Source organism: Sus scrofa, chromosome 10 (assembly GCF_054392235.1).
Source record: "Sus scrofa isolate SSC_HxYL_T2T_F1_AM1 chromosome 10, Sscrofa_HxYL_maternal_Yorkshire_Landrace_v2.0, whole genome shotgun sequence".
Taxonomy (NCBI): Eukaryota; Metazoa; Chordata; class Mammalia; order Artiodactyla; family Suidae; genus Sus; species Sus scrofa.
This window is the reverse complement of record NC_139392.1, coordinates 945983-967442: the sequence shown is the minus strand read 5'-3', so window position 1 is coordinate 967442 and position 21460 is coordinate 945983. Positions and strand designations below refer to the sequence as shown.

At 38.6% G+C, this 21460-nt stretch overlaps 1 long non-coding RNA gene across 4 annotated transcripts in view; it reads right to left on the bottom strand.

Moving 5' to 3' along the window:
- LOC146398749 (uncharacterized) overlaps nt 1–21460 on the bottom strand; it is a 181067-nt gene that overhangs the window by 67648 nt on the left and 91959 nt on the right. The window contains exon 3 of one of the 4 annotated variants that reach the window (XR_014817206.1): nt 1060–3596. The exons of 2 other annotated variants lie outside the window; for them this stretch is intronic. This is a non-coding gene — a long non-coding RNA (uncharacterized LOC146398749). Of the gene's footprint in view, nt 1–1059; nt 3597–14758; nt 18117–21460 lie in introns of those variants that run through there. One more of the 4 variants, XR_014817207.1, reaches the window with a different exon arrangement.

The following is a 21460-nucleotide window of genomic DNA, read 5'->3' as shown; positions in this document are numbered from 1 at the left end:
GCCACAGAGCATCAGAACCAGCTACCAGTCAGAAAATTATTTGAAAGAGAAGGAATTTGGGCACGCCTTTTAGAAATACTTAACTTATGCATATTTTCTTATACTTTTGCCAAAATCCTACATAACCCAAAGACCACAGTCATGTGTATCTAATAAAGAAAACACATAAATACTAACAGAGCGTCACCACATGGTCTAAGCGACAGTGCATTTCCTTCTGTAAAGTACACCCACGAATGACATATATAATTGGCTGGGTTTTAGGGTTAATGAAATATCATATATTCTATTCACAAGCATGATTTGAATACACTGCTCTTTGTGGAGCGTGGTTTTTAGCAATAAGTTGTTGATTGTAGGCTTTTCTAGAAAGACTCGGGTTGAAAACATAACCTGCTTATATGAATATGCCATGAGTTTCAACCCTGCACTCTAGGTGTCTGGGTAAATTTGCTGCCCCCTTTCCAGTCTTGACACACGTTAGATTCATAGGAAAACTGACTAGCTTTGTATCAAAAAATAATACTGTCTCCTCAGCTCATAGAAACCAACTTGAGCTTCACCTGGATAGACCACTCTCTAAGGTAAGCCCCAGAAACCCTTTCAAAACAATAATCTGGGTAATTGTAGGTCCAACCTCATACATTTCCCTTCTCTCAGGGCTTGACTTGCTATGTTGCCTGATGCCCAGCACTCATGTGTTTCACTGATGTTTGTTTCAGGCATTAAGGTAAACCCCATCCTTGCTAGTTCGTTGTAGCCAGAAGTGACAGTCTGGGCAGTATTTACCTGGTTCTTATCTTTTTCTTTTTTTTTTTTCTTTTTCAGCTGTCCTCATGACATATGGAAGTTCCTAGGCAAGGCATCAGATCCCAGCTACAGATGCGACCTGAGCCATGGCTGCAGCAACACCAGATCCTTAACTCACTGCGCCAGGCAGGGATTGAACAGGCACTTCACAGAGATAAGCCAGATCATCCACTGCACCACAGCAGGAACTCCTTTCCTGGTTCTTGATTTCACCTCTTTAATGGTACATATCAATGAGAAGAAACAGAATTATGAAAAATATCTTTATTAACAGTGTTTTATTTTTTATTAAATTTTATGGGAGCATGGTTGACTTACAATGCTGCATTTGTTTCAGGTGTACAGCAAAATGAATCAGTCATACATGCATATAGCCATTCTTTTTTCTCATATAGGCTATTACTAAATTATTGAGATTTTCCTCATTAATGAGAACCTTATTAATCATCTATTTTATACCAGTGGTAACCATAAGATTGGTTTTGGAATTTGTGCATTGGTTTCTGTTTTTTAAATTCTTTTGTATCATTTATTAGGTTCCACATGTAAGTGACGTCATCTAGTATTTGTCTTTCTATGACATACTTCACTCAATATGATAATCTCTAGGTCCATCCATGTGGCTGCAAATGGTATTACTTCATTCTTTTTTAGAGCTGAATAATATTCCATTGTATATATGCACCACATCTTCTTTATCCATTCCTCTGTCAATGTACATTTAGATTTCTTCCATGTCTTGGCTACTGAAAATAGTGCTGTGTGAACTTTGAGGTTTATATATATTTTCAAATTATGGTTTTCTCTGGATGGATGCCCAAGACTGGGATTGCTGCGTCATATGGTAGTTCTATATTTAGTTTTTTAAGGAACCTCTATAAGGTGCCTCATTAGCACAGCAGGTAGTGCCTCAGTCTCTTATTAATAATGTTGTAGATGAGTTGGTGCGTCCTACTATAAATGCATTAGCAACAAATCCATTGTAACTACATGCCATGGATAAAGTATATATATGCATTTATGGTTTTCTTGCAAAGGCAAAATTTACAGATTTAAAAACATTTGGAATAGAAAAAATGTGAAAATGGATACTAATCAAAATGTTATTCATTAAACTTCATGAAAATATTGCTACTAATATTTTGTTGAATACACAAACGTTTTGTTCAATCAGCGTTGCATGTTGAAGAGAGAAGATGGTGATCATATTTTTAATGCATGTATGATATTAATGCTTTGACAGGAAACCTTCTAGAAGAGGGTGGCCGAAGTGGAGTAGAGGGCATCAAAGTTGGAAGTGAGGAACCTGAGACTTAAGCCAGAGGTATGGAACCATCCACTGTGTGATAGTAAGCCAGGAGCTGTGAATTAGAACCACTGACCGAACGAATGGACGTAATCGCATCAAGTGAACTTGCATGGAACCTAATCGCAAGCACCCCCACCCCAGGTTGTGCTCATAGAAGTAACTGACAGAGATCATTCAGAGCAAGAAAGACACCCACCCTTTCCAGGACTTGGAAAGATTACGGGAAAATAACGTAAAATTACTTCCTTGAGGGAGCCACAGGGATTCCTGATTGCCAAAATTGGTGGGAGTGGAGAAGAAAGTCAGGTTTGAGAAGGAGCAGAAAAAGTCAAAGGGACGATTTGATAAAGTGGTTGATGCTATTAGAAAATTTTGCTTTTGTCAAACCTTCCATTTCAGAGGGGAAAGAGGATAAATTTTTCACAGGTCCCAGAGCAGGGAGTAACAATTTGGCCTTGGATTCTCCTAGACACCCAGAGAGAACAAGAGGGTGTGACTGCCTGGTGGGTGTGAGAGGCTCAGTACCCATGGCTTTTAGCAGTAGGTGGAAAGTCAGCTCTAAATGATTCTTTTGGGGACTGGGTTCTAAGCCAGTTTGTATTTGCAGCCTAAAAGGAGCTGATGATAAAATGAATATTGTATCCTAAGAAGAACTTTATATCTAATGGAGGGTCTGTCAATCCAGTTTTATGCTAAGGTTGGCGCCCCCAGGGCAGTGCTGCTGTTGGATATTTAAAACCTACTCACAGTTTATCATGAAATGTGAGAATTTAACCTTTATCAGTCTTTTTTTTTTTCTTTTAAAGTTATTTATAAGCTATATCACGTACATTCATATATGTTATATTAGGAGAATTTTATAGTTACATAATGACATTAACTAGAAAATAAGTGATACTAGCTTGGTCATGAGCAAAGAGCAGGAACATGAAGAGGTATCATTACACTCATGCAACAGTGCTGGTAAAGCAGCAGTTGTTCAACCATACAAGTCATCAAGGAGACGGTTAAAAAGCTACATTCTGGGGCTCAAAGCCAGAGACTGCCTTTTAATTGCTGTAAGTCCCCAAATTTGCATTTAAACCAAACTCCCCAGGCAATTCTGATGCAGCTGTTCAAGGCATCAGATTTTGAGACACCTCCCTACCTCCCCCCCCACAAACAGTGTGAGGCAGGGCCCAGAAGGAGCCTGAAACCACAAGGGCCGTGCTTCCGAGACACTATCGCCCTTCTTGGAAGGCAGGTCAAAGTTTTCTCAGAGAGTTAAGAGTCCAACACAGAATAGGGTAAAATCAGCGCCTGTTACATTCTTCAGCACTCTGGAAAACGGCCTGTGATGTGACCATCTGCTCGCTCCGGTCTCTGTATCTCAGGGTCACTCGCTTACACAGCCTTCCAAAGGTGTCCATCTCTAATGTGCCAGTGTTTTCTTTCCAATCAAGCAAGAAAGGAAAGGCAAGCTGGAAGGGATTGGAACCTCGAAGCAAATAAAGAAGTAGAAAAAAAAGTGTAAAGTAAATCTTACGATACCTGTGTCTTTGGGAGTTACTTAAAAAATGTGGCCATCGCGCTGTAAATACATAATTGAGAAATTTCTCTCTCTTCCCTCAATGCTTCCTATAGTACAGGAAGAAACAGCTTAGACACAATAAGCACATTCATATAGAGCACTTACAGAAAACTGTAGGTCACATCAAAGTCAGTATAAACCACTGAAACCATATTTTGTATGCGCCCCTCAAGGCATTCAGCAATCAATAAGGATCTCGTCACTCTGGAATTTCTCTACTATTTATTTATGAAATATTGCCAAAAGAAATCATACTGATTTGGTTTCATTGTCCTTGTGAATGCCCCAGCTTAATATGTGAAAAGCTCTATGAGATATTTTCTCAATTGCATAAAAAAATAGACAGTAGTTAAAATTAGAAGAAAATCATATAGAGTAACATTTTAACAAAATGAGGAAGTGTGCCATAAAGAATGTTACTTTTTTTTGACAGGTTTATTCACTAGCATACCATATATTGTTTCCGACACATGAGTAAATTCATTGTTTAGACATTCTCAAGGAAAAAAAAAAAAGTAATTCTTTAAGTCACTTTCTTTTACTGAACACATTTTAAAGTTCCTACTATGTCAATGGAAGGTTGCGTAAGTAATAATACAGAACCCTGATTTGGAGATTTCATTTTCAAGTCAGGGAGATAGGCTGCTAGTAACTTATAAAAATATAAGTTAAAAATTGGATGGTAGATGCTAACTGCAGAATAAGACAGGACCCCAAGTGAAGGTGCAGCAATAACTTGGCACTCAGGAAAAGCTGAAATTAGAAGGATAATCAGAAATCTTTCTGGGGAAGCAATGAGGGAAAGGGCTGCTGGGAGGGAGATGGAAATTCACAAGAGGGGGCTTCTTGAACAAAGCCTTGGGGGCCTGAAAGACGAAGGCAGTTCTCATCAAGACAGGGTTCAGCGTCTGGGGTTTAGTGTGAAAAGCAAAGTAAGTAAAAGAAAAGGGAAGGTCGAATGTGGCCTAGATCACGAATGACCTTGTAGCCAAGGCCATCAAATTGACAGTTTCCTGCAGAGTCTATGGCGAATTGCTTCCAAACCATCTATTACCTGGGGAGGAATTTTGCCTTTTCTCCACACATGTTCTCTCTGATTTGTGCATATTTAACCCACATCAATGACTCTGTCTTTCACTGGTTTTTGTAAGAAATCCATATATGTAAAACATATTTCTCATCTATTCTAGATTTTACTGAGAATTTGGGAGAAACAGGAAGGCCTCATTTCGTACATGTAACAGCACTCTGCCACTCTGTTCTTTTCCTTCTCCTGCTGCAGATTTATCTCCTCTTGAACAAACCGGTTTCCCTTGAAACTTGGTGTGGATCCCCACAGAATCTAGAAACTCATTAACTAGGAGACTAATTAAAATCTTTATTCTCAAATGTGGGTCTCTACTTAAATGAAATAATTTGAGCTGCCTACTCAGAGACAACTTCCTAATATAATTTATCGTCTACTGTTCTGATGAGAACATTTACTACGTGAGTTCACTGTGGAAAATACACCCTTGCCCTGTAACTTTTAAAATTTATACATAAGGTTTTGGTAAGATTAAAAACTATGTGATACATTTGTAGTCCTTTCTTCTTTAAAAGGAAATCAAAGTAAGTGTTTTCAAGTGGCAATTAATTTTGCAGAAAGAAATTCAGCTTTGGATCTTGCAAATTTTATTCTTTAAACTCACAAAAATTTGACCAATGAATCATTCAATAAGGTACTTTATTAAAAAAAAAAAAAAAAAGCCTTCCATGCAAACAGACATGGGTTCTCAATCCTAGTATAATATTTACTGTTACCTAATTTCAGAGCCTCGATGTCTAATCTTTTTTTTTTTTTTTTTTTTTTTTTTTTGCTTCTTAGGTCCTCACCTACTGAATATGGAAGTTCCCAAGCTAGGGATCAAATCAGAGCTACAGCCAATGGCCTATGCCTTAGCCACAGCAATGCAGGATCCAAGCTGCATCTACAACCTACACCACAGCTCATGGCAATGCCGGGCCCTTTACCCACTGAGGAAGGCCAGGGATGGAACCCACATCCTCATGGTTCCCAGTCAAGTTCATTAACCTCTGAGCCAAGAAGGGAACTCCCACATCCTTGATTTCTATATTTGCAGTATTTTGTAGTACCAACACTGTGCAGTTTGTATTATAAGACTTATTGAAAAGGTATATATATATATATAGTGTCTAAAAGAGAGAGTACTGAACAATAGAATAAAAATGATGCTATTCCCCCAAAATTCAAACACATACACACCTAGACACAATTTTAATGCACACATTTCAGAGTGAATAAAATAAATCAAACAAGTAATTCAACACATGCCCAAAGAACCATCAATGTCAAAATACACTTCTTCAAATTAGATGTATTGATGTTATAATTTATTGTTTCTAGTATGAGTCAATCAGTATAATCCTTACAATGACATATTGTCTCCGTTATTCTTTATAAATACAGTACTTATCTTTTTACATATATGTCAGCTCTTCAGTGGTATTACCTGTCAACAAATTAGCAGATTAAGGCTGTGACTGTCACATAGAGTGAGAGCTATTCTTCAGAGAGCCTAATTATTTCAACTCTAGGCTTCAGATTTGCCTAAGGAACCACTGTGATTGCAGGTTCATTTCCATTCTGAAAGTAGCGGTCACCCTTTCTCTGTTTCACCCCTCTACACAGAGCTGTTGGAGTGTGTTAGTTCAATTGAGTTTCCAAGTCCTGCAGGCACAAGTTGCTGTTGCAGCTGTGCACTTGTTTTAAAATGGGCCACCACAGGACCCACGGTACGGTGATACAGTAAATAAAAGCCTAGTCTGCTTTATATTGGATTAGTAGCTAAGAAAGCAAAAGAAGGAACTCAACGACAGGTTTTCAAACTCTTAGGCCATCTAAACCTCTGGACATTGTTTTCAGAGGTGATGCTGAAGCAGTCTGTCATAAAACAGCAAAGATTTGTAAAACTGTCCCCTTTAAAAGATTAACCAGGACACTGAATTCTTATTCATGAACGAATATTCAGTAAAATACTCTATTGCTTTTTAAAGCAAACATTACCTTTACCAAATGCTTTTTTGCATCAGAATTATTCTGTTGTAAAACTCTTAAGACCTGGAAACCAAATGCCTCTCATTACTGTTTTGTCCTTCCGCTTTCTAGAACAGCATGAAGTCTTCCGGCATTAAGAAGCGGTTTATTAAGATTTGATTTTTTTCTCATTTCCCTGCCAAAGCCTAAGAATGCCACTGAGATACTGTCCTTTCTCCCTGTTGTTTAGTTCTACATTCACGGAGGCTGACATATCCAAGACGGAACCCCTAGGCGCCAATGTTACCTGCCTTTCATCCAAATCCTTCACTGGAGGTCCTGACAAGGGAGTGGAGTGGGGGAGGAGAGAAGCCAGAGCAATTCTTCCTCTGGTTCTCTATGCAGATGGTGTCTTTGGCCAGTAGGTCTGTCTCCATCATGGTTCGGTTCCTGCTCGGCAGCACATGCTATTAGATTCCATTGGGTGATCCCTGCTTCAGAGGTCACATGATCCGTTGCAGTAATGACCTCCCACACAATGTTTCCAAATCTCAGTCTCTGGAGTCTGTGAATATGTTACCTCCCATAGCAAATAAACTTTGCAACTATAATTATGGTCAGGATATTGAGATGGAGAGATTATTTTGGATTGTTTGAGGGCAACCAATGTAACCACAAGGGTGATGAAGACAGAGACAAAAGTGTTGGAGAATCAAATAACACATCCATCCGGGCTGAATGAGAATGAACTTACAGTGTATCAACATAGACAGGATACACTTAAATTAAAAACAAACAAAAAAAATCAGGTCTAGGAATTCCCAACCTGGCTCAGCGGTTAAGGAACCCGACTAGCGTCCATGATGATATGGGTTCAATCCCTCAGCTCGCTCAGTGGGTTAAGGATCTGGCATTGCCATGAGCTGTGATGTAGGTCACAGACATGGTTTGGATCTGGTGTTGCTGAGGCTGTGGTGTGGGCTGGAAGCTGCAGCCTCGATCTGAATCCTAGCCTTGGAACTTCCACATGCCACAGATGCAGCCCTCAAAAAAGGGGGGGGGCCCTACAATCAATATCTTAGTTCCTTCCTCAAAACCTAGAAAAGAATAGCAAAATAAAACTAAAGGAACTTAAGTGATAACTAAAGAGACAAGAGCAGGAATAAACTACTGAAAACAGGTAAAATAAATACTTAAGCTAAATCTAACAATACATTTACAAGTTCTATAGAAGCAAAACTACAAAACAGTGGTCAATAATCAAAACAACTAAATAAATGAAGAGATATTATACGTTTATGGATAGAAAGTTTCAATGTTGTGAAGATGCCAGTTTTTCCCAACTTGACCTATAGATCCAGTGCCCTGTCAAAATTCCAGCAAGTTAGTCCATGGGTATTGACAAGACAGTTCTAAAGTTTACATGGAAACCCTTGATCCAACACAACATTGAAAGAGAAGAAAAAAGTTAGGGGACTGACATTACCCAATTCTATGACTTACCATAAAGCTAGTGATTAAGATTGTACTGGTAAAAGAATAGGAAAAGAGATCAATGAAACAGAATAGAGATCCCAGAAATAGACCCACATAAATATAATCAACTGATTTTCAGTAAAGGTTCAAATGCAATATAATAGAGCAAATTAATCCTTTCAGCAAACAGTGTTGGAAGAACGGGATATACGCATACAAAAAAAAAATCTACATGGAAATAAATCTTTCACAAAAATTAATTCCAAGTGGATCATGGCCTAAATGTAAAGCAAAAAAAAAAAACCCCATAAAACTGCTGGAATGTAGCACAGAGGAAAACCCAGGCTGATCTTGGGAGAGTGATGACTTTCAGACACAACATGAAAGACGCTATTTATGAAGGGAATGGTGAGTAAGTTGTGCTTTGTTAAAACGTCTGCTCTCCAGAGACATGTCAAGAGACTGAGAAGACAAGCCACAGATGGGAAGGAAACATATGCAAAAGATACATCTGATAAAGGACCGTTACACAAACACATACAAACAATTCTTAAAACTCAATAATAAGGAAATAGCATGATTAAAAAATAAGCCAAAGTCCTTAACAGACACCTCACCAAAGGAGATGAACAAATCACAAATATGCAAATGCAAAGATGCTCCAGGCCTATGTCATCAGGTAAATGCAAATTAAAACAACAGTGAAATACCACTGCACACTAATTAGAATGGCCAAAATGCAAAGCCTTGGTAACACCCAAAGCTGACAAGGATTTGAAACAAAAGGAAATTTATTCATTGCTTCTGTGTAATGAGCGCAAAATGACAGCCACTTGTGAAGGCAGTTGGGTCATTTCTTACAAAGCTAAACATCCTGTTACTTTGTAATCCAGCAACTGCCCCCAAAAGAGTTGGAGATTTCCATAGATTTCTGTCCGCATAACAACTGTACATGGACATTTATAAACGCTTGGCTCATACCGCTGCTGGTGATGTTAACTGGTGCCATTATGGAGAATAGTATAGAGGTTCCTTTGAAAACAAAATATTGAGCTACCATATGATCCAGCAATCCCACTTCTGGGTATTTATCTGGAGAAAGCCATAATTCATAAAGATACGTGCGTTCCAATGTTCCTTGCAGCACTATTTATAATAGCCAAGACATGAAATCACTTAAATGTCTATCAACAGAGGAATAGATAAAGATGTAATACATATATACAATGGAATTCACTCAGCCATAAAAACATATGAAATAATGCCATTTGCAGCAACATGGAGGGACTTGAGAAATAGACCCACAGACAGAGAAATCAAATTTATGGTTACCAAAGCAGAAAGGTGGATACATTAGTAGCTTGGGATTAACCTATACATACTGCTATACCCAAAATAAATAATCAACAAGGATCAACAGTATAGCACAGGAAACTATAATCAACATTTTATAATAATCTATGAGAGAAAAGAATCTGAAATATATATAATCTGATATATATAACTGAATCACTTTTCTGTATACCTGAGAGTAATGCAACATTGTAAATCAACTATGCTTCAATTTAAAAAAAAAATGAAAGTGACAAAAGACAAGAAGAAAAATTTTGCTAAGGAGGATATATAAATAGAAAATGGACACATAAAAATCTCTATTTAGGAAACACGAATTAAAACTATAATGACAATTAAAAACAACGAGCTCTCTCTATACTTACCGAATGTCTATAATTTTTAAACACACACACACCTGGTATATATACATACACATACACACACATACAGTAACACCAAATGCTGGAGAGAATGCAGAGGAACTAGATTACTCAAAGATAGCCAGTGAGATTAAAAGAAAACAAACATGCTTTCACATCTCTTCCAAAAAACGAAACACTTAATTACCATACGACTCAGCAGTAGCACTCCTAGGCATTTGCCTCAAGAAATGAAAACTTATTATCACCTAATTTCACATAAAACTTATACATAATTCCTCATAACAGTTTTTCTTTAATAATATCTCCAAATTGGAAATAACTCAGATGCCCTTTCATAGGAGATGCGTAAAAAACCATCTGTGGTGCATCCATACTATTGAGTAGTACTCGGCAACGAAGCAAAATAAGATACACATGCACGTAACAAAGCTGAGGATCTCCAGAGAGCTACACTGAGTGGGGGAAAAGGTGCTTATCCCAAAAGTTCCGTTTTAGAAGCATTCTTGAAATGCTGAAGAGGAGCTGAGAAGAAAATGAGTGTCATGTGAGTGATTTTGCCATCATGGGAATGTACCATGTCTTCGATATGTCAGTGTCAATTCTGCAGTTTTGCAAGACATTTCCATTGGAGAAAACTGTTAAAAGGTACATGGAAATCTATGTTATTTCTTACCCGTGCATTTTAATAAAAACAACTACCTTGGAAATTAATTAAAAATGATTAGGGACAAAAAGTTAATCCCTATCTTGGAGAAAATAATGGTAAATTATAAACCTTTCCAGAATAAAAATATAAAAAAAAGGGTTACCAAAAAACCCTGCAGCTGTATAGCACTGGGAACTATGCCTGGTCACTTGTGATGGAGCATGATAACGTGAGAAAAGAAGAATGTATACATGTGGGTGTGACCGAGTCAGCTTGCTATACAGTAGAAAAGTGACAGAACACTGTAAATCAGCTATAATGGAAAAAATGAAAATCATTATTGAAAAATGAAACATATATTAAAGGAGATTTTCAGGAAAAGTTAAAACAATCCCAGGTCCAGATTTTAGGATTCAGACTAGCAGTGCAAGATGTCTGACTTGCACCATTTTTCATTTATTCAGTAATTATACTTTTTTCATGTCATGTCTTTCCTCTTGTTTTGCTCCTTTATAAATATCCAGTTTGATAATTCTAACTTTCCATGAACATGTTTAGTCCTAGGTTTAGGTTTTTGGGATATTTAAAAATAAAGTTACCATAATAGCATTTATTCTATTCATCCTATTTTTTTCTTTTTTTCTTCCCCCTGACTTTTCATGCCTTTTTTAGGATCTGTTAAATATTTTAGGGTTATTTTCCGTTCTCTCCTTTATTACATCATCTTTTTTAATAGTTGCACTAGAGGTTGGAACATGCTTTAAAATATACCATGTAAAGGTGCTTTATGACTACCCAGCACAGCAAGGAATTTACAATAGCATAAAACCATTGACGCCTTCTCTTATTTTGTTTTGTGACTGTTATCTGACTTTCAATGTCAGATATAGTATGAACTCCAAAGTACACTCTTATTTTTAATAGATCATCATTTTATATTTTAGTTTTGCCCATATATGGCCTTATGTAGCATTTTTCATTCCTTCCTGCAAGCACAGGCTGAATTCTGAATGATCCACTACATTCAATGAAACAGTTGAGATTTATAGCCTGGCTAAAATGATGCAAAGAAAGGAGACACGTGAAGGTGGGGGAACTCGTGGAAATAAAAGTAAAAATCTAATGAAAATCTAATGATATTAAAAACATGGTGTTAAATCAGAGGGTAGATTGGAAAATAATTATGAACACATCTTAAGCAAAAAAAAAAAATCAGCTAGACTGATGATGTTTTGTAAATAGTCTAAGTATTTTATATATGATGATAAGTAATATTTTCCTCACAGATATATTTGCATGTTTTTAGTTGATATTTTATTATAAATCTAAATAAAGGGAAAAAAAGTTATACTGGAAAACAGAAAACTTAAAAGTAGGGCTTTATTGATTTCAATTATTCAACCAGAGCCATCAGCTATGATTTTTTAAATTTATATTTGAAAACCAAAAGTCTCAGAAGCCTGAATTATCATAATTGTAGGTTGCTTAAAAGTACTGATTAAAGTTCTGATACATTTATTTTTAAAATATATTTTGTCAGGCATTTGCCACTTCTTTAAAAAATTGAGAATGTTTTAGAAATTCTTGTTATAAATTTGAAGATAGGAATGTTTTTAAACATCCATTTTTTCAAAAGCTTTATGAAATATTGCGTTCTACCCGAATTCTAATATAGCGCACACCCCCTGTGGAGTACAATAAAAAAGACTTCTATGCAGTTCATCTGTCTTTTTTTCTGACTAATGGAAAACAAATGAAATGATGAAAAAGTCGCATTAGAGTCAGTCACACATCATAAATTGCCTTTCTTAGTGTGTCATTGTATAAAATGACTTGATGTGCCCCAGGGGAGAATTCCATTAAAACACATACCCTTTTCATTCAGAACTTTAGCTTCATAAGGCAGGAAAGATAGAAAAGTGCAGCAACTCCCATCTGAACAGCTTGATGTTATAATAGATGTAGGCAGCTATGATTGGGAAGCCGGGAAAAGTTACTGCGAATGTCCCTTCTGTAATGGTCCCTGTGTAAGAAGATGATTAAGGAATGTATTTCTAAGTTCCTCTCTTCTTTCATTAAACTGCTTGAAATACCCACCCATTCGCCTAAACCTCATACAAATTCTGCTGTAAGTGAATGGTAGCCATATTTGTGCACGCTGGTCATTTAATGAAAATATTGAATTTTCTCTTTCCATAAACTCATCAAGGAACTGGTTTTAAGTGATGGGTTTAATTCCAATCAACCCTGCATACAAATTCTGTATTTGGTTGATTCTAAATGATACTCTGTCTTGCATACACACACACACACACACACACAATTTTAAAATCCTCTCAAAACGACAACAAATGAAAAAGAATGGAAAGCACTTTTGCATGTGTACCATCTGCTGCATCATACTTACAATCCGGGTAACAGAATGCCCATTTCAGCTTTGGAAAACAATACACACTAGTTCCATGCCATCCAAATCCAGCAGACTCCATTCGTACAGAATCTAACTTGCCTGGCCACATTCCACACCTGGATATTTTTTTACTAACTTATTTTACATTAGAACAACTAACACATTTCACATTGATATGGTAGACACATACAGAAGGCAGAATTTAAAAAATGCTGTCCATACTGGTTATGGTAAACTCTCATCTAAGATGCTAGATGGTTACAGAATCTGTCACTGCTTGATTCTTACATCTGCAAATTCAGGTTGAGTCTTCTCTATCTAAATCTACTTCTTTTTTTATTCAAGTATAATTGTGTAATTGATTTACAGTGTTGTGTCAATTTCTGCTGTGTAGCATAGGGACCCAATCATCCATGTATATACATTCTTTTTTTTTTTTTTTTTTTTTGTCTTTTTCTAGGGCCGCTTCCCACGGCTATGGAGGTTCCCAGGCTGTGGGTCGAATCGGAGCTGTAGCTGCCAGCCCACGCCACAGCCACAGCAGCACGGGATCCCAGCCACGTCTGCAACCTACACCACAGCTCACAGCAACGCCGGATCCTTAACCCGCTGAGCAAGGGCAGGGATCGAACCCGCAACCTCGTGGTTCCCAGTCGGATTCGTTAACCACTGCGCCACGACGGGAACTCCTGTGTATACGTTCCTTATCTGCCCCTGTCTTCCACTGTGTTCTCTCCCAAGAGATTGGACATAGTTCCCTGTGCTGAACAGGAGGTCCTCATTGTGAGGCTACTTCTTACTTAAACTGTCCCTTTATTGATCGTTACTGATTAGAAAAACCATCCCTCAGCTGTGAGATACACAAAAATAAGAACATTACATTAGTAACGTGAGTATTCGCTGAACCTTCACAATTTCCGCATCCACACCGTTTCCGTTACATTTTTACGGGACCTCAAATCCTTTGAAGAACAGTTTCTCAATTTTTTTTTTTTTTTTTTTTTGCACTTTACTTGCTCACCTTTTAGCCATTGCCTTGTGACAAGCATCACAACTTGAGTATCTGATTTACTCTCTCTTTGCCCTCCACGGATATCATGATTTTACTGAACAAACACATTTTCAACACAGTCGTTTTCCCAACATTCCTAATCTCCACAGATGGAAAAAATCTTTTCCTGCATTGTTTTTTTTTTAGCTTCCCACCCTCATGGTCAGAATTTAGCCAAGCATGACCCAATAGAAACATAATACAACCACACGCACACATACAAAAAGCCTAGTATACGCACAGTATGAAGAAACATGTAAAATTAATTTTAATTGTATACTGTTCTTAAACCAATGTTTCCAAAATATTCTGGACATGGCTGAAAATTCCTCTGCTATTACTTATGGTACGTTTCATCCATACCAAGCTTAACAAGGAAATTTATGGTGTATAAGTAGCTTGAAACGTCAGAAAACTGAGGAAATTGAATTACAAATAGAACAAAATGTATTTTCAGCCACCCTGATAAAAATAAGGTTTTTTAAACAGGAATCAGCTGAGATGTAGAATGTAGAATGCCACTTTTCTTTCGCAAGAGCAAAGAGATTAATACCTAACACACTATTAGCAAGAGAAAATTTGAGTTTTCTTTTTATTATAATACAATTATTTTTTGATATGCCAGTGAAGTGCTCATTTATTTTCTTTGAAGTAATTTCAATAAAAATAATTACAGAATATGGCTCTCAAAAAACCTCGTAATAATAATGACATGACTTGAAACATGCAAATGATAACAAATTATACTTTTTATTATCACTTCACATTTTTCACATATATTGTCAGTATTTTAATGGCATTTTTGGGAAGTTGCAGGTATGCCTTTTACTACTTTCTTCTGCTCTTAAGGCAATTGACAACAGCAGCTTCTTTGTGACTCTGCTGTGAAAAATTACAAAACTCCATCTTGTAGCCATAATTTCCACAGGTCCATTAGCAGTATCCTTTGGCAACACAAATTTTATGCTTTATCTTTCAAACTAAATTTGTGCTACCTTTCCTGTTAATATATCAAGATATAATATTTGACAGAAAAAATTCCAACTAAATAGAGACTGCCAAAACCCACAGATCTGGTTTCCTGGTAGCAGTTGAACCTCATAAGAAAATTGTGGGATTAAAATAAAATAAAAGATAATACAACAATACCAACAAAATACTATACTCAGAAATAGGGGTGTCTCAATTTTAAGACATGTTATTATTGAGGATTGAAAATATATATGAAAATTCTGGAGTTCCTGCTGTGGCACTGGGGGTTAAGAATTCAACTGAAGCAGCTTGGGTTGGATCCTTGGCCCAGTGGGTTAAAGGATCTGGCATTGTTGCAGCTGAGGCATAGGTTGCACCTACAGCTCAGATCCAGTCCCCTGGCTTGGGAACTTCCATGTGCCATAGGTATGGCCACTAAAACAAATAAACAAACAAATATAGAGAGAGACACATATATGTATATACATGTGAAAATTCTATATAAAATGTGTATGGGTATTTTATCTACCTCTAAAACTGAAAGGAAAAGGCAAATTTACAAGTGGGAGGAAGAGGACTGTCAGCTAGAGGCATCTTCCTTACCTTGATAATGCCTGAGGGGAAAGGAAAAGGAAAAATTTGTCGTGTCAAAATTATTTGCAAACATGCTGATCAATCATTACATTAGTTTCCAATAGAGGGAGAGAAGGAGAGTTTTAATCTATGGGATGCTTCTAGCATGATGCTCTTGGGCCCTGGCCCTCTTATGATAAACCTGGAGTTGAGATTAGGGGGCATGGCCCCTGCCATGCTGGAGTTGGCTCAGATTGGCACTCTGAGCACAGACTACGCACATTCCTTTCTTACTCCAAATCCAGTGACACTACACTGGTAGCTCATAATCACCCATAACATCACAAAAATTAGCACGTGGTACACATAAGGGCTTTTGTACCATCTCCAGAAACAGAGAGACAATTTTTTGTTGTTGTTGTTGTCTTTTTGCCTTTTCTAGGTCCGCTCTGTGGCATATGGAGATTCCCAGGCTAGGGGTCTAATTGGAGCTGTAGCCACCGGCCTACACCACAGCCACAGCAACACAGGATCCAAGCTGCATCTGCTGTGATGTATCACAGCTCACGGCAACGCCAGATCTTTAACCCACTGAGCAAGGCCAGAGATCGAACCTGCAACCTCATGGTTTCTAGTCGGATTCGTTAACCACTGCACCACAATGCAAACTCCAAGCCAATTGTTAAACATATCACGCATGTCATTTCCGTTTCCCCCTTTTATTTGGTTCTAGTGTAAAGAAACACCCCATCTTTAAAGAGTTCCTCCCCCATTTTTGTCTGAACCAAAACATACATCTTCCCTTAGGTCATGTTTCTCACGTGACATCCAGAGAATTTGCTAATCTTCCTGCAGCCCATGCTTCAAATCTCCACTGGAGCTAGAAAATGTCAAGTTCATTTTTATAGTCATTGGAGTAGAAAATGGAGATGGTGCAAGTCCAAAATCACTCCCTCTCTGTAAAAATGATTTCCACCTGCCTCACTCAGGGACCTGTTGTTTCAAATATGGAGCAGGAAACAGCAAGGGAAGACCAAGGAAGTTGTACGGAGGTTTTCAGACTCCACCCTCGTTTATGAGTAACATGTTCACATGTATCTTTTGGATGCTTAGGAAAAAGTGTGAAAAGGGGTAACCGTGGATTCTTGGGACCCAATCTGACACTCTGACTCGGTGTATTTTCAACAAATAAGAAAGAATGAACACATTTAGTAGAATATATTCCACGCTGCAATGCCCCAATTCAACCTTTGGAAACTCGAGGAACGCAAAAAGAGTAAAAAAACCTCAGGAATTAAGAACAACAATAAAAGTTAAAAAAAATCAATCAGTAAATTGGTACAGTCCCCCTGGAAGCAGGAAGTTTCATGAATTGGGGTGTGTTTACAAGAGTAATGCCTAAAACATGAGGCGGAGATGGTTGGCAGGAACAGCTGAGATCCCCTAAGACAGTCGTTGCTGGACTTGCCCCAGCTGCATGTGCCATGAGCAGCTGTGGAAGAGGATCAGGACACGGCCAAAGCCCCGCTGAGGTGAGGATTTTACACATGAAGGTGTGGGTTGAGCCCCACCAGCCTTTGGGAATTAACTGACCAAAGGCGTTATCTTCCTGAACCCCAGAGATTCCGACCAGGGCTGAATTCCTGACCAGGTGCGTCGCCCAATGAAGATGCAGGAAAGGGACACAGGTGGGGGTCGAGGGCACAAAGAGCTCAGTGGATCTTCTTCCAAACAAGGAACCACAAGGAAAAACCAGGGCAGAGTTGTCAAAACGGAAGATCCCGGACAGCGGTGAAAGGGCATCTAATAATCTGGAGCCCTAACTCAAGACGACCTCTTGAACCTCCGTAAGAGTCTGGTACCGAACCAGCGGCTGCTTTCCTCCTGGCTCCCTGGACCCACGGAGTGGGAACCCTGCCCAGCCAGGCAGGGCGCACCAGTAGGGTCAATGCCCTCGGACGAGAGGAGGTTGACGTGACTTGGCGCAGCCCACACCTTCAAAGACTGGTCTAGGACCAGCTAGCTAGTCAGTGGACCAGACTGGTTAAAAGCCCCGAGAATCCCTGAACGGTCAGCAAGTCTCGACACGTCAAACAGCAAACCGCCATTCATTTCGAGCAGCTTCCTATTTGTGTCTCAGACCTCCCCGCACCTGCTGCTCTTTGCCAATGTTCTGAATGCAGTTCCGTTCCTGGAGCGACTTTCACAGCCGCCCCACCCCAAACGACCTGTGTATCCTCTCTCCAAGCTGCGTCTCCTCGTGCCAACTGTCTAGCCAACATCTTCCCTTGGTCTCCTTTAGTTGAGTTCCGTTTTAAACATCTTCCCCCCACCCCCATCATAGGTAGCATCTTTAGGAAGACTTTGTGTCTCCTCCTCGCCTGAGTTAAGACATGGATCTTCTTCAGGCTGTAACATCTTCAATTCGTCTTCACCAGCATGATGTCCGAAGCTTACAGACGTTAGTCTGAACTGATTGAGACTTGGCACTCTGGACTACAGTTTATTTTCTCGCCATACTCCTGGATGGCTTCTGTGTCTATACTGATGACCAAGGGAAGACATACATTTTACAATATCAAGACCATGTTTGGCGTTCCCGCTGTGGCACAGTGGGTTAAGAATCTGACTGCAGCAACCCATGTTGTTTCAGAGCTGCAGTTGGATCCCTGACCATCGACCAGCCATACCTGCTACATATGGAAGTTCCCAGGCTAGTGGTTGTATCAGAGCTGCAGCTGCCAGCCTACACCACAGCTACAGCTACAGTGGATCCATGATGCAGCTTGCAGCAACATGAGATCCTTAACCCACTGAGTGAGGCCAGGCAGCTATCCCGCATCCTCATGGAGACTACACTGGGTGCTTAACCCACTGAGCCATAGTGGGAATTCCAGAATCTGGAACTCTTCCAACAGATAAACGACATCCTATCCAACCTTCAGACCGTTTCTACCTTTCTAGTTTTTCATCACTTATTTCTATCTCACTTGCTCTTTGTCTTTAAGCTTTGAACACCCTCTCTATTTCACATCCTACCTTTATACGCTCAGCCCCAGTTACTTTCCCACCAAGATGGCTTTTCTTTTCAACCATAATTTCACCTGCCCTTTCAACTACCTTATTCCTTTTTTCTCTTTTCTGTTTTTTTTTTTTTTTTTTTTTTTTTTTTTGGTTTTTAGGGCCACTACTCATGGCATATGGAGGTTCCCAGGCTAGGGGTAGAATCAGAGCTACAGCTGCCAGCCTACACCACAGCAACATGGCATGTGAGCCACATCCACAACCACACCGCAGCTCACAGCAACACCGGATCCCTGACCTACTGAGCAAGGCCAGGGATCAAACCCATGTCCTCATGGACACTAGTCATGTCAATTTCTGCCGTGCCATGATGGGAACTCCTTCTCTCTCTCTTTCTTAGGGCACTCACTCTGGAGGAACTAGCTGCTATGTTCTGAGCAAACCACGGGGAGGCCTAGCTTCCAGGGAACTGAGGCCACAGGCCAACAGCCAGCAAGTAGATGAGGGCTGCCAACAGCCCCTGGGTGAGCTCAGAAGTAAATTCTTTAGCCCATGCCTTCAGATGTTTTTAACCCTGGCTCTCAGTTTACCTGAAACCTCATGAGGCCCAGTTAAGCCATTCATGAATTTGAGGCTCTCAGAAAATGACAAGTGGGATGATAAATATTTGTTGTTTTATCCTGCCAAGAGTCACCTAATTTTGCTATGTGGTAATATATAACTAAAATTTTGAAAAAAAAATATACGTATATACAAATGCATTTATACATATACATACTAACACAAAATTTTAACTAATCCACATCAGTTTAAAGTTATATAAAAAAAATCCTCAATGAAATATTAGCAAACCAAATCCAACTACATAATAAAAGGAGCCAAAGAAGACAAATAGATGGCCAATAAATACACTAAAAGATGCTCAACGTCAATATTTATTGGAGAATTGTAAGTCAAAACTACAGTGAGGTACCACCTCATACCAGTCAGAATGGCCATCATTACCAAGTCAACAAATAACAAATGCTGGGGAGGGTGTGGGGAAAAGGGAACCCTCCTAAACTGTTGGTAGGAATGTAGGTTGCTACAACCACTGTGGAAAACAGAACAGTATGGAGCATTCTCAGAAAACTATGTATAGAACTACTTAAGAAGATGTGGTACATATACACAAAGGAATACTACTCAACCATAAAAAATAATGAAATAATGCCATTTGCAGCAACATGGATGCAACTAGAGATTCACGTACTAAGTGAAATAAATCAGAAAGAGAAAGATAGATACCATATGGTAACATTGATAGGTAAATTTAAAATATTCTAAAGTATGGTACGAATTACCCTACTATGGAACAGAAACAGATTCACAGACATAGAGAACAGACTCATGATTGCCAAGGGGGAGGGAGTGGGATGAACTGGGAGTTTGGGGTTAATAGATGCAAACTTACATTTCGAATGGAAGAGCAATGAGGTCTTACTGTACAGCAGAGGGAAGTGTATCCAATCTCTTGTTATAGAACATGATGGAAGAGAGTATGAGAAAAAGAGTGTGTGTGTGTCTGTGTATGACTGGGTCACTATGCTGTGCAGCAGAAATTGACACAGCACTGAAAATCAATAATTTAAAAAATTAAGTTATATAAAAGTAAGCAGGCATAAAAGGATATGAACAGTTGAGAAAGGATGTGTAATACAGGCCTACTTGGCTTTCTAAATATTTAAACATACTATAAAATCACAGTATTTAAAGCAGCATGATTCTGATACATGAGGAGAAAGAGCAGTGGGCAGGAGAAAGGTCAGCTCACAAATACAACAAATTTGACATTTCAAATGAATGGAGGAAATATGAATTTTCAACAGATTTTATTGATATCTCTAGGTAGAAACTTGGGGAAACAATAAAATTTGACACTTACTAAATATTTTATTTAATTCATTTATAGATGTGTCACAAATTCACTAGTAGAAAATTAAATTGTAGTAATTTTAAAAAACACTGGGAGAGGGCCTGCTGTTTCTTTGTGGTAGTTTTACTAATTTGATCATATAATTCACTTTATAATGTAATGATTTTGATTGCAAAAGTCTTGAGGAAAAACTAACACTGCAAAGCCAAAAATATTTAAAAATAAAAATTCTGATTACAAAATTTTGACATGTCTACAGGACAAAGCAAAATCACAAATAAACTATCATCACAGTTTTCAAAGGATAAAATGACAAAACAGACTCAAAAAAAAAAAAAACCTCAACTTATTCCACAGGGGAAGTGTCAATTTTAATACTATTGGATTGATCTATATGAAATTTCTTTTATTGCCAAGGAATCAAATATTAATAGTTTGTATTATATATGTGCATAATATAATTCACTAGCTATAGTTCCCAGTGCTATACAGCAGGGTCTCATTGCTCATCCATTCCGAAGGCAGTAGTTTGCAACCAGTAAACCCAGCTTTCCAGTCCATCCCCCACCCTCCCCCTCCCCCTTGGAAACCACAAGGAACTCCTCATCTTGCAAGTCTTTATGATCAAATTCAACAATGGACATTTGGGTTGTTTCCATGTCTTGGCTATTGTGAATAGTGCTGCAGTGAACATGTGGGTGCATGTGTCTTTTCCAAGAAAAGTTTTGCCCATATATGTGCCCAAGAGTGGGATTGCTGGGTCATGTGGTAGATCTATATTTAGTTTTCTGAGGTGCCTCCATACTGCTTGTGGTTTCCAAGGGGGACGGGGAGGGAGGGGGATGGACTGGAAAGCTGGGTTTACTGGGGGCAAACTATTGCCTTCGGAGTGGATGAGCAATGAGATCCTGCTGTATAGATAGCACTGGGAACTATAGCTAGTGAATTA